Genomic DNA, 7,251 nt, shown 5'->3' on the forward strand with positions numbered 1-7,251 from the left:
TAAGGCACAGCCCACCGAGTTCACACAAGCATCCCACACATGCTGTGGATGTTTACCCACCCTTGAACCTCTGATGCTGCAAACACATCCCCAAAGCACAAAGAGCTGGGAAAATATGTGAGGTTGCAGCCAAGGTGCATCCCAAGCAGCGTTTTGTTGGTCTGGTCGGTCTGAGAACGTCGTGGCTACGACTAAAGCCACAGCGTGTCAATGTTTATACACTGGAAGCAAACCAAAAGCTATGGAGAGACCAGGTCAAGTGAAGGGGGCAATTTCTCAGCCAACATAAGATGCAGGAGCTCTGCTGAGTTCCCTGGCACTACACACATGATAGGAAGTGTCCCTGCTGCTTCTTAGTCTTTAACCTCCAACAGACCCCACTGTGTGAAAACACACCCACTCCTGGTGTCTACAGGGGTTTGGTCACTGGTTCCTCTGAGGTCAGATCTTCTGACTGATTTTAGGGGGGCTTTGGAATGAAAAAGGCTACACCTTTGTGAAATACACTCTTGAAGCCTTCACCAAGCACCACTTTACTGGGGGGAGCATTTTTCACCCCTCCCACACCCCACTCCACCTGTCCCCATTTGCCTGGACCTTTTCGGCGCTGCATCGCTCATGGTTATTTCCACAACGGAGTGTACAGAGATCCTCAGCTCTCTGAACCCTCGTTGCATCCTCAAAACTTTTGCTTTCCGTATTTCTGAGTGTAATCTCGGAAGTTTGGGGTTATTTGGAGCTGGCCACCACCCAGAGAACTGCGTGGGGTAGAACATTCTTGGTGTGAGCTCTCTGATCTCTTGACCTGTATAGTCTAGTTTCTCATGGTTTATGTGGGGGGAGAAAAAGAGGATGAAAGGATAAAGGAAGCTTTGCTGTGCACTTTGAAACTACAAAACATAAGCATGAAACAGAGATAAATATAGGGCTGGTGTAGAAAATACATCAGTATATACCATGGTGTAGAAACCCTGCTGTAGCCATGGTGGTAACCCTAAGAAATGTGGCTACTGTAAAGGGATTCCACGGACACCTTGACTGTGTAGGTGAGACTAAAGGTTGTGACAATGCTCCAAAACATGAATTTAAGGCTTCCAAGCAGAATGAGATGGGCTTTTTTTTCCACAGGCTTCTCATCATCTTGAATGGGAAAGGCCACTCTACCTTCCCACAGCTCCTGCCTGTTCACACAAACATCTTCACCCAGATGTGGCTCCCAAACGTGGCTGAGTTCAGACACACACACACACATGCTCCCACACACAGATGTCCTCACGCTCTCCTTTCTGTTATGCCTCAGCTTTTGTTTCTGCTTTGTTTTGAGGAACATAGCATAAGCTGGACTCTGCCTGTGTGTGCACATTCTGTTCTGCTGCTATGAAGTTGTCCCATGCTGTTGTCTCTGGCAGCCAGTCTCCAGTTCTGACCTATACAAAGAGCACGTGGTTTTTACTTTGTTATGTTTTTCATATGCTCTTTCAACAGGATGGTAAATCCAGCTGTATCAGCAAAGTAAAGAATAACAGGCATGAAAGCTTCAGAAAAGACTGAAAAGCTTTTTCCCACAAGTCTTCATTGTGCTCTAACACTTGATTTATTTTTCCCTTGTTAATGCTTTCTGAAGCCAGTAGCAAGGAAGGAATTAATGACACAGATGAAGAGGGGAGGACATGCTGACAGCACAGGAACTAAATCAACCGAAAATGCATTGCAGTTGCAGGAAGAGCTGGTGTGTTGGAGCCTTCTGGCTCTGTATGGAAAGATGGGAACTAAGATAAGCTCTACAAGCAGAGAAAACCAATGGGGCTGCTGAGTGGGGGCTGCTTCAGCTACACTGGATCCACTGTCATGGGGCTTTGGTGTGGGCCTGTGGAGCGAGAGGAGGGAGCTGTGAGGGAATGCAAAACCATGCCAGGGTAACACCTGGCAGCAGCACGTGCTGGAGAGGACTTTGGAGGATTGTTGGAAGAGAGGACAGCTGAGCTCACAGGCTGAGGGCTCTGAGTGCTGCCTGTGCCCTGTCAGGATGCTCAGGACAAGACTCCTTTCAATGGTTTGTGGTGGATAGCTCAGGCAGGAAAGCTTCCATAACAAGTCATGAAACAGGTCCCCCAGGCTCAGACTGCAATTTTCCTCCTCTGCCCATGTGAGACAGGGAGGAGAAAAATCACCAAAGTCACCAAGAAATGCCCCCTATGCTCTGATGAGAGTGTTTCAAAGTCATTCCTCCCCAAAGGCAAATACAGCTGAGAGTCAAAGAAAGGGACTTGGCTGGGAAGTGGCAGCTCCAGTTAACGTGTAGAGAACACCTGGAGGGAAAAAACCCCACAAAACACAGACATGGTGAAATAAATTCTCACCTGAACCCACTACTGATGTAAACTCAGAATGTCTCCACCTCTGAGCAAAGGAGCCTCCCTCTCCCTCCTCTGAGCTCTGCTTTTAAATCAGATGCTTCCATCTCAGCACCAAAACGAACAGCTAATGCCTGACAGAGTAAGTTTGGCTTTAACATCCAGCTGAGCCCCTCCACACTGCATGAAGCTCGCTCAGGCTGGCTGTGCTTTCTTTTCAGTGGATTTACTCCCAAAGCACCAGGAGGAGAAGCGTAAATCCAGAGCAGGGAGCATGAACATGTGCTTCTTGCTGCATTGGTTCATCCTCCAGCCCCATGCCAGCTTCCCCTGCAGGAGGCAGCTCTAGCTCTGAAAACAAGGTTGTTTCCCACAAGCACCCCTTCTAGCTGTGAGGATGAACTAGAGGAGCCTTCTCAGGGTAATAAGATACTCAGCTCAATGATGAGGCTGACCTGGGAGAAATACAGGCCTTCTGATGTGTGAAACAGCTGAAACTGCCTCTGAGAGTGAGGAGTGAAGGCTGCTGGCTTTGAGCTGCAGAGACACCCCGTTCCTGGGGCACACACCTTGCCACAAGGCTGCCAAATCACTGCAGCTGTTCCCCAGGAGCAGCTGCCATGGGAGAAAGGTCTGTTCCTGCTGCTACTGAACGTGTCTGGCCAATGTAACCACCAGAACCCAGGAATCCTTTCCAAAGACTGCTTCTGCTGGCTTAATCCAAGCACAGGCACAGGAGGAGGCACAGGGCTTGTGGAGGAACTGGTACCTTCATGCTGCTCAAGTACAGACTCCCTGGTAGAGCAGATTCCTCTGCCTGTGTCCCTGCCTCCTCCTGCCTGTCCTTTGCCAGACACCACGAGCCACTGCAGGGACTGCTCTTTGCTTCTGCCATTTCGTCAGAGCAGCTTTGGCAGTGGTATTCCCAGTGTGCAGGGTGTCTGTGGTGGCTCTGAGCCATGGCAGTATCGACCAGCACAGCCTCAAAGCTGCTCCTGATGAAAATGCTCCAGCAGCTGCACAGAAAAGCTCTGTCCAGCTCCTGTCACGTCTTTCTGTGACATTGGCCCCCATCAGTCTGCTGGAGTCAGAGGGACAGTTCCCAGAATGGTGATGAGAAAGCAGAAATCTTAAGACTGTCCTTATGTCTGTCCTGGATCTTCATTAATTAGGCTGGTGACCATTAATTAGGCTACCTAAGCTTCTTTAGAGATGCTTAATCTTCACTGTATAAGACAGTTGATGATTAAGGGTAGGGTTCAACGCTAGCAGGGATGGGGACTGGCTGATACCAGCTGAAACTCTTTCTCCTTACCTGTCAGCAGGCTTGTTTTGCTGTATTCTCATGTATTTATGAACATGTTCTGATATTTCCCCACTCTTTATGTACCCAGCTGATGCAGAGGCACTGCTCGTAAATGCCAATGGCTCTCCTCATCCTGGGGTGAGAGAGAAATTGGAGAGAGATGGGCTCCAGCTGCACACTTTGGAGCTCAGCCCCATTCACACCACCTCAGGTGTCACAGAATCCACTTTGTTGTTTCTAAACAGAAGTGGAAATAAGTGGGTGAATCGGGTAGAAAACAAGTGAGTAAAAGGAAACCCCGGAGAGCCTGATGTGAGGAGCGAGTGCCGGGTGGGAAAGGCCACATTGCTCATCGGAGCAAAGCAGCCAAAAACACCTTCAAACTCCCTGCCCTTATCTACACAATCACATTTCCTCCTATCCATTGCTCACGCCGAGTGTGATGCAAGCCGGGCTGGGATGCAGTAAGGCTTTGCAGTGGCTGCGGTGCCCCAGCAGATGTCAGCTCCTCTGCAGGGAGGAGCCCGCGGCCGCTCCCAGCACCATGCTGCAAGAGTTGCTGAGGCGTTGCATCATCTGCCGCGGGCTGCAGCATGCCAGCAACACCATGTACTGAAGTGAGGTTGTTCAGGTGAAGAAATCCCTTGTCTTTAGGTGTCTCCAGCTTCCACTGGTTGGGGTAGTGCCTCAGGAACTAGGTGGCAGAGAAAGCGTTTCCAGCGGGGATTCAGCGCTGATCCGATGGGTTTGTTTGCCTAAGAACAAGCCCAAGCACATTTGTTTCACCCAGGGAGGGTTATTCTGCCTTGAGGGGCCTGAAAAGCCCATGCTTGGTTATGGACATGCACCACTTCCACGAGTGGGGAGTGCAGAGGGTTTGCAGGTGCTGCTGTCTCTTGGATACAGGGGACTGGCCACTGCATGCAGTTGTTGGTCCCGTTTGTACCCCTGGGCAGGTACAAGTTCACTTAAAAACAGTCAGTGATCTGTTAACACCTATCCAACAATCAGTTCCCATCACAAACCCCTTCATCCCAGGCTCTCAGAATGTTCCTGAGGGATGTTTCACTTGAATGGAGCAGGAATAGTGGGTGATAGCCCCAGTAACATGTTCAGCTGAACAGCAGCCAGCAGCGTGCCCAGGGAGGCAAGAAGGCCAAGGGCATCCTGGCTTGGATCAGCACTGGGGTGACCAGCAGGAGCAGAGCAGGGATTTTCCCCCCTGTGCTGAGCCCTGGGGAGGCTGCAGCTCCAGGGCTGTGTTTAGTTTTGAGCCTCTCACTACAGGAAAGACACTGAGGGGCTGCAGCGTGGCCAGAGCTGGGCAGGGAGCTGGGGAAGGGGCTGGAGCACAAGGGGCTGGGGAGGGGCTGAGGGAATGGGGGTGTTGAGCCTGGAGAAGAGGAGGCTGAGGAGAGACAGGAGCCCTCTCTGACACTCCCTGACAGGAGGCTGCAGGGAGCTGGGGGTCGGGCTCTGCTCCCCAGTAATGAATGACAGGACAAGGGGAATCAGCCTCAAGTTGCCCCAGGGGAGGCTGAGGCTGGAGCTGAGGCAGAACTGTTTCCCTGAGAGGGGTGTCAGCCCCTGTGCCAGGCTGCCCAGGGAGCTGGGGGAGTGCCCAGCCCTGGAGGGATCCCAAAGCCGTGGGACTGAGGTGCTGAGGGCTGTGGGTCAGTGCTGGGCTGGGCAGGGTGAGGGGAGGGCTGGGGCTGCAGCAGCTTCAAGGGCTTCTCCAAGCCAAATGATTCAGTGATTCTCTGCAGGTAGGCTGTGACAGAGCAGCATTTATATCTCACAGGGTTTATATTTCACCTGGCTTTTGTTGCAGTCACCAGGATAGATACAATGGTCTCATTCAAGCACTCTCCAGCACCAGTTTTCCTCCCTCAGCTCACAAGGACACAGCACCCTGTCCTCTGGGGCTCACCTGAGCCAGGAGGGAGACCTTGTAGTAATCTCACAGCAGGCAGGGTGAGGAGAAAAAGCTTTAATTTAGACATTAGAGAAAGCTTCATGAGGGCCAGGTGAGTGAGACACAAGAAGAGACTGTGTGGGGTCACTGTGAGGTTCCCAAAGGTGTGCCTCAGACCCTGTGAGGCCAATGTCAGGCAGAGATGGTTGGAGTGAGTTGACCTGTGGTCAGTGGACATGGGACACTTCTTACTGTTCTCCCTTGCCCAATTTTTACAGCCTTTGACAGCTGAGGAGATTAAGGACAAGGACTGACCCTTAGTGTTTGATTTTTACCCTCCTCAGCCTGATGTTGATGACATGAATTCTGTTTTATCTTCACAAAGAGCCCCTGACCCCAGCCTGAGGGGTGGGGAGGTTTTTCCCACAGCTGATGGCCATTTGCTGTGACAGCTATTGGGATCAGATTATCTTCTTACTGCTGTAGCTGCTGCTCTCACCTGCACTTGGCAAGGCTTGACCAGTTTGAGCAATGCACTGTGGATGTTGTGCTCCAGTTCAGCCTGGTTTTGTTAGCCCCTTGGTAAAGACAGCTCCATACATCCCTGATCTTGCTCAACATTTACCCTGGGGCAATGATGACCCTGGCAAGATTCCTTCTGGTTTTGCAAAAGAAGAGAAAATATTTGTTCATTCTCAATGGCTTAAAAAGGTACCTCTGGGGACATGAACCATTCTCACAGGCACTGGCCTTTAGAAGCTGCTGTAGTGGGGTCTGTGCTTTGGGGTGATCGTGCTGGTTGTGGTGGGGATGAGAAACTGCACAGAGCAGGAGGCACAGGAGATGTGGGCTCCATGGTTGCAGTTGTATCGAGTTGCCTCATTCTCACTCTTCCCTGTGAATCCCCACATATCTCTAGGGATGGGGAGTGATTTATGCACCAGGCAATGGAGATAAAACCTCCTTTTTTTCCTTCCAGCAGAACACTGTGTGTCATCCACAAAGCTCATTCTGCCTTCCCAGAATCCCAGCATGCTGGGGGCTGGAAGGGCCCTGCAGAGCTCATCCAGCCCCTGCTCCAGCAGCTTCCCCTGGCTCAGGGGGCACAGGGACGTGTCCAGGTGGGTTTGGAAACCTCCTGAGAAGGAGCCTCCACACCCTCCCTGGGCAGCCTGGGCCAGGGCTCCTGGTGCTGTTCAGCAGGAGCACTCACTGCATGCATTCACACTCCAGCAATTAGAATGATTTTGGTTTTGGAACATGACATTGCATCCATTTCTGGGCATGTTTCAGGGTGTTTTTACAGACATGATGTAACAGGTGACTGTCTCATATCTTGGCCATCTATCACTGACTCCTTTTCTGAACAGAAGGTTTCATTGGAACCTCAAGCTGCAACCCCAGCAAAAATCATACCCATTAACAGCTTTTCTATCACTGCATTGTGCACTGTTTTCTCTTGGAAATAACCATCTTGGTCTCCTGACCTATGATGTCATTTCTCTTACTAGAAACGAAGGGACATGGGAGGGCAAAATCTGGATCTGTCACAGGAGGCCTCTCTCAGTGCTGTCTGAGTGGAAAGCATGGCTTCATTACTGAGATAACCACGTGGAAAACAATCTGACATGCCACACATGATCCATTCTGCTGATGAAGCAGCTGGGAATTTGGTT

The sequence above is a fragment of the Colius striatus genome, chromosome 14, assembly GCF_028858725.1.
Source record: "Colius striatus isolate bColStr4 chromosome 14, bColStr4.1.hap1, whole genome shotgun sequence".
Taxonomy (NCBI): Eukaryota; Metazoa; Chordata; class Aves; order Coliiformes; family Coliidae; genus Colius; species Colius striatus.